Here is a 9993-nt window from a genome sequence, read left to right on the forward strand (position 1 = left end):
AGTTTGATGGTCAGGACAGTTGTCTGAGATTTCTCTCGCCTGACCCTGCCCCATCTCACTACTCAACACTACTGGGAGGGAAAGAAGACCTAGTTGTTACATCAGGAAAGAACACAAATAACATTTTGCGCTGCCAGAATTGTTGATTCAGAGCAAATTTCATTACAGAAAATTATGACCGTGTAAAGCCAGTGAAACTTCACCCAGGTCACTAAGGCTAATTTATAATATCTGACAAAGATATTTCAAAATTTTGGATTCCTGTAGTTAGTAACTTACCAAAATTAGACAGTCTCATTATTGTTTTTTTTTTTCAAAAATGTTATTTTATTTTAAAAAATGTTAAGTTGTAATCTGCAATAACTTAAGCAAGAGAGTGAAATGTCAGAAATTTTCAAGGACATAGTGAGATATGGACAGCATGTGATCAGAGGGTTACACAAATGAACTGTATTTTAGTAAGATTTGAGAGAGGTAGAAAAGAAACATTGGCTCATGTGTGTGAGAGGATTTAGGCTTACACTTTGTTTTGTTATGTTTTCCTCTTCATAAGTATCACCTTCTGACAATATAATTTCTAATTCAGAAGACAGAAAAATCTGTTGACAAGGGAACAAAAAAATTAAAAACTGCATGTTCCAAATACTTTATGCTATCTTAAAATCAAGTCTAAATTAAATAGAATTATTACCAGAGAATATGAAGGATTCTATTGTTGTTTTAAGAAGGATATCCTCTGAAGACTCAATAGCTAGTCAACAACTGACAACAAAATGGGCAAATGTAGATGGAAAATTAATAAGGGATAGAAAACCACTAGGAAGGGTGTTTTTTTTTTTTAATGATGGTGTGGGTTTGATGGTGTTTGAGGGCTTGGGCTTGGGATTTCCCTTTCTTTTCCTTCCTTTCCCTTCCCTTCGTTTCCCTTCCCTTCTTTTTTTTTAATTTACCTAAAATGAACACTCAGAAAGTTTTTCAGAGTAAAGTTTTGGATGAAGAATTTTCACAAACTTGCTAAGCAAGTAAAATCCTGACATGGAGGTAGAAATCTGACAATTCTTTAAAAGTTTCTCATGCATATCTAGGTATAATATAGCGTAGACAAAAGCGCATATCAAACAGCACAGTGGGGTAAGGATTTCACAGTGCTATTCTTGCTGTGCACTGGGCATGGACTTTTCATTTCACACATCATCATTCACAGTTTGCTGCAGTGACTCAACACAGTCAGAAAAAGTCAACAAACAGCGAATATTTCAGTGTGGCTTTCCCTTGGAAAATTAAAGACATGATATTTTGATTTCAATTACCTTATGTTAAATTGGGAAAAAAAGTGGAAAAAGAAAATTGTGTTTTCTGGTTTGGCAACAACCAGTCATAACAGAAGCCTGTTCCAAAACCTACTGTCAGCCAGGACTGAAATAGGCATTTAAGGATAGGAAGAGTATATACAATTAGACAAGGAGATGAAAGTTGCTGGCCAGCCCACTCGTTTTCTAATACTCACTAATTCTCTATGTTTAAAAAATAGTAATAAAAATCAATTTCTGAACTGGCAGCAAAAAGCAGGTTAAATTTTGCCATTATCAGCCAGGACAATACAAGTGTTGTTTAGAGGAAAAAAATATAACTGTGTGTCAAAAAAAACCCACAACACCACTAGTCAGACAAAACACAGTTTGTTTATTCTGAGTCAGAATTGTCTCCCTTTTCATTTCTAATCCATCTCAGTGGATACCTGGTATTTCAAGAAGTGCGAGTAATTGAAACTGGAAAAACAGTGCTAGATCTTTTGCTGTACAAACAGCCTGCCAAAGACAAAGGACTCTACATTTTGGTCATGAAAAACAAGCAAAAGCAAAGGCTTTGAGTAAGAAAACTTCTGGCAGAGTCCATACTTGTTCTGATATTTCAATTTCAATATATTTTTGTGAACTATTCATGTTTCATCTGCCTGTAGCTGACTCCAGTAATTTTGTAGATCTTTACAGCATCTTGGATCAGATCTTGGTGGGTAGATATGAAACAGTGATAGCAAAAGCACCTTAACATGCAGCATACTCATAAAAACTCACATTCTAAATGTTTCCAGCTGGAAGATTGTAGCAACCTAAACACCCCAAAGCCCAAACCCAAAGCAAATTTCTGCTTTGTTGGTTTTGATTTCTGTAAGTGTTAAAAACATTAAAAGAAACCACAACATGCTCATCTCTAGCTTGATGTAAAGCTGAAGTCTCTGGAACTGTACTGGAAGAAGAAAGTGAGATTCAGACACCGAAGCACATTAAATGATGATCTCTATGGAGTAAATTATTCTAGGCAGACTTTTCAGATCATTATCAATGACAATTCAAAGAATACTGTTCTTAATTGTAATAACGGATCTCCTTGGAAACGTTTCCCAAGTCACCTAGTATCTATCACCCACATTTTTCAATCACAACACCAACAGTAATTAATTTTGTAATGGCTATTAAACAAAATATTTAGCATTTTGATGTACAACTCCTTTCCATGCTTTTTTTAATTTAAAATTATTTTGTGGAAAATTACAGCTAGCAATCAGTTATCAGTAGTAGTCATTCAATGGATTTTCTTCATGTGGTGAGGTGGTCTTTCAAAGGATTTCAAATATTATTAATTAATCCTCACCCCCATGGGTAAATGCTAAAACAAAAAGCTTACACGCTTGTTCCCTTCTAGACAGACAGATCTTGTCATAGCAAATTCAAGCTCAGTCACTTCTTGATCGCATTGCTATGTTCTAGCCAATAATCTGATTTCCCTGACGTTTAGCATGAGGAATACTAATGTAACTGGTAAGCTGTTTAGGACTATTCACGATTTAAAATGTACATAGGTCACTCCAAAATAATGCCTCCTATTTCTTTCCATGGAAATGACAGCCCATACAAAGAGCACAATAACACTATTTGATACAGCACATTCTCAGCAAAAAAAAAACCCACTATTTTTCAACATAGTCATCACCACTAGCTATGCATTTTTGCCTGCACCAGGCAAAAAAATCTGCACCAGCGGAGTTTACCCACTGTCGCTGTCGCCACTGCTGAAATGCACCACCACCTCCTCACTGTGCTCACATCCACTGTTTGCTCTCCATAAGCATTCAGCAAGCATTGATGAATATCAGTGGGTGCCATTTTTCCTAATGGAGGAATTCAGTGACACACCTTTGCTTCATACATACTTCCATGTTAGACACCATTTTGCCAGACTACCCTTCTGCTACCATCTGTCTTGTAGCAATAAAATGTAATGGAATATTGGTGGAATAGTTCAGCCTCTGCTGCCATACCACCAAGATCTTTGACGTTGTGGGAAAACATAAAAAAAAAAAAAAAACAGGAGGCATTACTCATGGAGCAGCCCCTGTGTATTTATTGGATATCTTATATGATTAGTTGAAAAATGAAATCTAAAAGGTAATCTATTTTTTACCTTCTTAAAAATCCTAGCATCTACCCTCTTTCCTGCAGTCACTGCTGATCCATGAATCTCGTACATATGTCAACGTCTTCAGCTCAGATCAGCCATTTGAAAATGAAAAGCAGTTCTGGGATGGGATCATTGTGAAGAAACATTGCCAGTGAACAGTCCAGAAGAATACACAGCTCCCCAAGACACTATTTCAAGTGAAAGAATCTGTCTTAGTAGCTTTGAACAGAGGTTTAGTTGAATACCACTGCCATTATTTTTTAATTTCACTGAATGTGTAAAATATAATGCAATTGGTAACCAACATTTCTAAGACAGTCATATTCCCCTACATGCATCTTCAAGCCAAAGTTTTTTAAAATTGAAAAACGAAGAAACACTTGTGATGCAAGGATAGTAGGATGTGCTTCTTCCTCTTTCATGGATGAATCCTATACATTTTCACAGAAAATACATATTTCTGTAATTCCAAAATATGACATTTTTCAGAGTAAAGAGCTGACTTTAAGTGTTGAATATTTTTAGGTCACATTTTGTCAAGCCCTGTTCAGTGCGGCACTACAAGACTTTCTGTGTATTTAAAATCTTAAGCAAGCACTGTGAAGCTGATCCCAAGGAATCCCCTTCCTGCTAACAGCTGTGGGCCAGTCACCAAGCAGAAGGGGGGTTACGCATGTAAATTTTGCTTATGTGGAGGGATGGTGGGATAAACTCAGTCTTTCAATCATTCCTTTTTCTCTAGCAAGCTCAAGGATTGATTTTACATTGCCCTCCCTACAAAGGAGGGCAGTATGACTATAAGCATTGATGGGCTGATCTGATAGCACTTCTCAGAGAACTGAGAGATAAACTCATTTGAGAGAAAAATGATTTCTTTACATCATTTATCAGCTTGTTTATTTTAAGCATATGAAGTGGAATTGTTGTTTTATTTTACTACTTCCAAGAAAACAATGTTGGAGCCTGATTTTTTTTTTTTTAAGAAAATATCACTTGCTTCACTACTATCTGCTAAACGTTAACAGTACATTCTGCTCCTTAAAACACCTTGGAGATCTCAGAAATGCTGAAGTCCTTAGAGATTTGAGATGCTTCCACTTGAATGTCTATCCAAATAGTGATTAATTACTGCTTATTTCAACAGTGGAAAAAAACTACCTGTAACTTAATAAATGCCTGCTAGTGAAAGACATGTTTTAACAATGGTATTCTGAGCTCGTAATTCACATATATCACGTGCATTTTATTATTACAATCACCAGGAAAAATATTTTTCATTAAATTAAAATATCAGTTTTGTCTAATAGTAAGTCCATACTCTATTTATGGTATCCTAAATATTTTTAATTCTATGTGTTATTTTGAGTTAGATAGAACTATTCAGTCTAAAATTTCTCTGTTCTGTCTTTCGAGATTTTTGGCAGCTCTTTCTCGACTGTTTTTGCTTGTTGGGTGTTTTTTATTTTAAGAAAAATTGTGAGAATTCCATCGCCAGAGCCAGAAACCCTTTGAGTGCAGCTCTCTCTCTTTTAGGTTGATACAATGCTGCCATCATAAGGTCCATAATGGGTACAGCATTTGGCAAGAAGGAAGTTTCTAACCCAAGGCAGCTGCACTAATCATATACTCAATTGCACAGGCCTTACTATGCATACCGATACATAACAGCAAGGTACTAATTGTATCTATCATAAATCTAAAAAGACTTAGTGTCTTAGGAGGTGGTGGTATCATCTTTTAAAGCGAAATTCATGACATTGTACTGCAATTTACACTTAGTAACTTCATTCTGACAATTAGGTAAGTTAAGGTTAATGAAGTCAGAGGGTTATAGACAATAACAGGCACGCTCATCAATACTAAGAACTTGTATGATCATGCTTAACATGAATTTTATTAAATATACTTTGCCTAGTTTAGTAGACCATCTCATTTAAGTTGTCTCAGCATTATCACCCACTGTTACTTCCAACAGTTTGTCAGATTTTCATTATTCATCAAACAAATAAATAAAAGATTGATCCAAACTAATTAACACTAAGTATTGCAAATACAAATCCTAAATTCATAGGAAGATTTCAGCCACAAGAAAACTAATAGGATTCTGGAACAACGATACTTAAATCCCTCTAAAACATCCCAAAAAGTGCAGATGGCTACGTTAGGCTGTGGGAAATCATGCAATACAGCATTTCTCCAGAAGGAATAATGAAATCTAAAGGTATCCTAGGAAATAAGCTCAAATGTCATAAATGAATATTTGCTCGAATGGATCCCATCCCCATATTTATAAAAAGCTAATTACAAAACACATAAAGAGATGGTGAAATATTCTTAGTTTATGCTTCATACCTGATATATTCTCCACTAAAGATACAGTTACCAGAAAAGACCTTGTGCACTCTTGCAATTCAAGTAAGGAGGTAATTATGCTAATAAGAAAACTTCACATTATATTCATTAATGGGTAGGTAAGTTTGCTACATATCTTGCTAAATGTACTTCACAGAGAATTACATTTTCTCAGCCAGTCACAGAAAATTGTCTGATATAAAACAGCACAGAAATGGAATGGATAAGAAAATATTTATATCTTAAAATAAAATAGCATGGCTTCTATGAACAGCATTCTTCAATTTTTCATTTCTTATGTCTTTTTGTTGCAGCTGCAGATGAAACTGTAGCATTACCAAAATATTACAGTAATGATTACAGGAAGTTGCATGATCTGGTTCTCCAGCATTTCAGATATATTTGTTTCCTATTTCAAATTAGAAAACAGTTAAAGACTTTTGAAAGAGGCATTTTTCTCTGTAACCATTGTTCCAGAAAAGCATGGTAGTAGCAGAAAAGACATTTCAAACAGTTGTATGCTATTTTGAATTTGAAAGAGAAATAATCCTTAGTACTTGGATTATTTTTGAGGAGGCAATTAAGCTGCGTTAAGAAAACCTGGAAAGGAAAAAAATAAGAAGGAAAACTTGTATTAAAATCAAATGATTTCTACTTTACCAATATACCACCATTTGTTTGTGGTATCAATAACATTAACTTTCACACACATCACACTGTCTACAAGTTAATGGAAAATGAGAATTGCCTAGCACACCTATTGGAAACTGCAGCCACGAGCCCTGTAATTGAAGATCAAATCACAACACTAACAAAAATTTCACTCACCTTTTCTAATCTGTCAAAAGACTTTTGTCAGCCTCAGAAACACGGACATGTAGAAGGATGGTCCTACTTTGCACCCAAGAATGAACACAGCAAGACACTTTCAGGTGTTAGCAGTTACTTTGTGCATTAGATGCTCAGGCCCACTGTCAGAGTTATTCAGAGGAGATTATGAAGGTGGCAGAGAAATGCCAGTGATTGACTACTGCTTCCACTTTCTTTGTAATTTCTCTTTTCTCCTCAAAATGTTAGAAGCTTTCACAGACGCATCCTTAAATTATAGTGCTTCTAGGCACTATAACACATTCAAAACATTTAAGTTATAATAATATACTGATCCTTTTTTTTTTCTAATGTAGATTTAACCCATATGAAGACATCATGATAAAGCAGAAGAAATTATCATGGATCTCATACATCTTATATGCATAACTGAGTAGTGAGTAGGGTCTCAACAGAGAATATATGTGAACTCACTCCAGGGTTCATGAACAAAGAAGTGGCCTATTATTCACAGTTCATTCCCCCGTTTTTCTTTTCTTTTCTTTTCTTTTCTTTTCTTTTCTTTTCTTTTCTTTTCTTTTCTTTTCTTTTCTTTTCTTTTCTTTTCTTTTCTTTTCTTTTTTANCTTTTCTTTTCTTTTCTTTTCTTTTCTTTTCTTTTCTTTTCTTTTCTTTTCTTTTCTTTTCTTTTCTTTTCTTTTCTTTTCTTTTTTAAATTGGATAACTTATTATGTCTATTCCTGCCTCAAACAGAGCAGTGAAAATAACATTTTCTTATGTAAATAGACTGGACAGATTATAGAAATGCTTCTACTTATTGATTCTGTGAAGGCAGAGGTTCAAGACAGTTATTTGAATTGTATTATGTAGTGGCTGATTTCAAAAATTGAAAGTGCACTGGTATGTGTTGAAGCAATAAGCATCATATTTAATAACTACTAAGAGATGAAAACAACTGGACTATATTTCTGAAAGTAGGTGAAACTGGAAGAAACTGGTGATGTATTTCCCTAAAACACCTCTTAAACTTGCACCTTACTTCCTTTTTTTAAAACAAGTGTTACCTATACCAAATGTACCAGCAAATCCAAAGAAAATAATTTAAAGTGAACAAAAAACATTCAGCCTCACCTACAGCTCTGCTCCCATTATGTGGCCCCCAAAATGCAGACACATTCACATCATTCTGTTGGCCAATGCTACATCTTTACATAGTGCGGACCTATATACCAAACACCCCATACTACGAGTGTGGCCTGGCATGGGGAGACAGGGAATAATTTTCCTTAGTCTAGCACCGATTGTTCTTTTATCAAATAAGCCTGGCCAGCAGGTACACTGATAAGTGACCCAGGCCAGGCTCCATTCCTGTCTTCCTACTGTGAGAAGAGATAATAGATCCATTTTATTGTATTTATCCTGTACATTCTAGCCCTTACTTGCTCCAAAGATGTAGAGAGGATCTCATTCTTTCCCACCTTCCTCCTCTTTCTCTCTCTCTCTCATACAAACATGCTTTGATCCAATTCCATTTGTCTTGAAACACTCTTATATGTTGGCAGCTTCTTATAGTAACAGTCAATAAAATAATTACTATGTTTTAATCCACCAGATTTTGGTCATGATTACTATGATTTTTGATCATTTTGAGCTATGTAATTTTATTATGTAGATTAATACATTTATTTCTATCTACCTGTAACTGAAGACTTGGAAAACTGTACCTACATGGATGCACTCCTCTTGGAAAGAAGATCTGAAAAACATCTTCAGCTTTTCTTCCTTGTTATGATGGAAAGCAGACCATACAGATAAATGATTCTTGTTAATTTACAAAACTATTTTAACTACTTGTCTTTATTTGTAAGTGCTTCAGCTCATGCAGTTTTCATGTAAGCTGCTCTCCCTGAGTATCACGGCATTACTTACAAAAGCTGCTGCTTTCTTACATGTCTTCTTATCTTTATTCTGTCTGTCACTGTTTTTTTTTGTAGGATTAGGTAAATCCATAGTGTTAAAAGCTGCTAAGCAAGGGTGTGTGGGTGTGTGTGGGTGTGTTTTTATTACAAGCTCCTATCAGGTAAATGAGATTTACAAGGTCCAGTTCTGTAGTTTAAAATGAGTTTATGTCTATACATATACAATCTAGGATATTTTCTAATAGAAAGTCTTCATTAGATCTTAATTTTATTTGCTGAATGTGCCTACCACTTCTATTTCAGAGGAGTTAGGATTCCTGTAGTTGAAGGAAATTGCAGTATTCAGATTCTTTGGCTCCACCTAGCACTGTAAGCAAAGATAGCACTTTGGCACTCTGTGGCATCCACTAAACCAGCACAGAAATTTTTGTGCACTGTCTCTGCTTTAATGCAATACAGTGAACACACAGACTCTCTGCCTTTGACCATTTTTTCAGAAGCCTTTGAAATAATAATTGATGGAAAACAACACAGCCATGAATTCTACATTTTAAGAGGAAGCTATACATACCTCTGAAGAGTTCTAGATAAGAACACTGACACCTGTCCAGACATGCAGTTTATGTTCCTGAAAATATCCTGAATGTTAGTTATACAGTAAACGAAAAAAGAAATGCATTGGCATATATTTAGAGAGGAATTCAATCCAAGAGATCTTTTTTCACATCCAAGCATTTGCAGAAACAGAATACTGGGTAAATATTGTGTTACTTTACCTCTCAACAATGTGGAATACTTTTGTTGTCAGGAATAATCTTTAATATGAGAAATTCTCATGGGAATGCCAATTGTTTCCAGTTTTGTGGGTATTCAAGGTAAATTTTAAGCATTGTTTTTCTGTTCCTGCCTTTCAGAATCTGTTCTACAATCACCAGATGTTAAAACAACGGTAACATGATCTTGTTGAGTTTATGAGATACTTAGAAAAATAGTTGTAAGTGTGAGCATTTAAAAGCCGTGACTGCTACTATAGGTATAATGCAGAATAAATCTGTTTCAAATATATATTTTGAGCAGGCCCTGCTGTGGAACACATCATCCTCATTAATTTATGCAATAATGAGTTAGCCTGTTTCATTGATAGTGATTAGCGAACTTTCTAAATCTGTAAAACTTCAGCAATCTTGAGCTTCCAATAAATACCAATGTCAATTTTTACACCACAGCTTCTATTTACCAGAAAATGAAGCATCACCCTTCAGCTGCTGATGCTGCAAACATCAAAAAAAGGCTTTTATTCCACCTACAGTGCAGAATTGTCTCCCCATATCATTGTTTAAGAACTAAGTTGAAAGCTTTTTCATCTGGCCTGCTCCAAACAGAAAGAAAAAACCTAATAAATTTTATGGAAGTATTATCTAGAGATAAGTTATTTC

Source organism: Numida meleagris, chromosome 2 (assembly GCF_002078875.1).
Source record: "Numida meleagris isolate 19003 breed g44 Domestic line chromosome 2, NumMel1.0, whole genome shotgun sequence".
NCBI lineage: Eukaryota > Metazoa > Chordata > Aves > Galliformes > Numididae > Numida > Numida meleagris.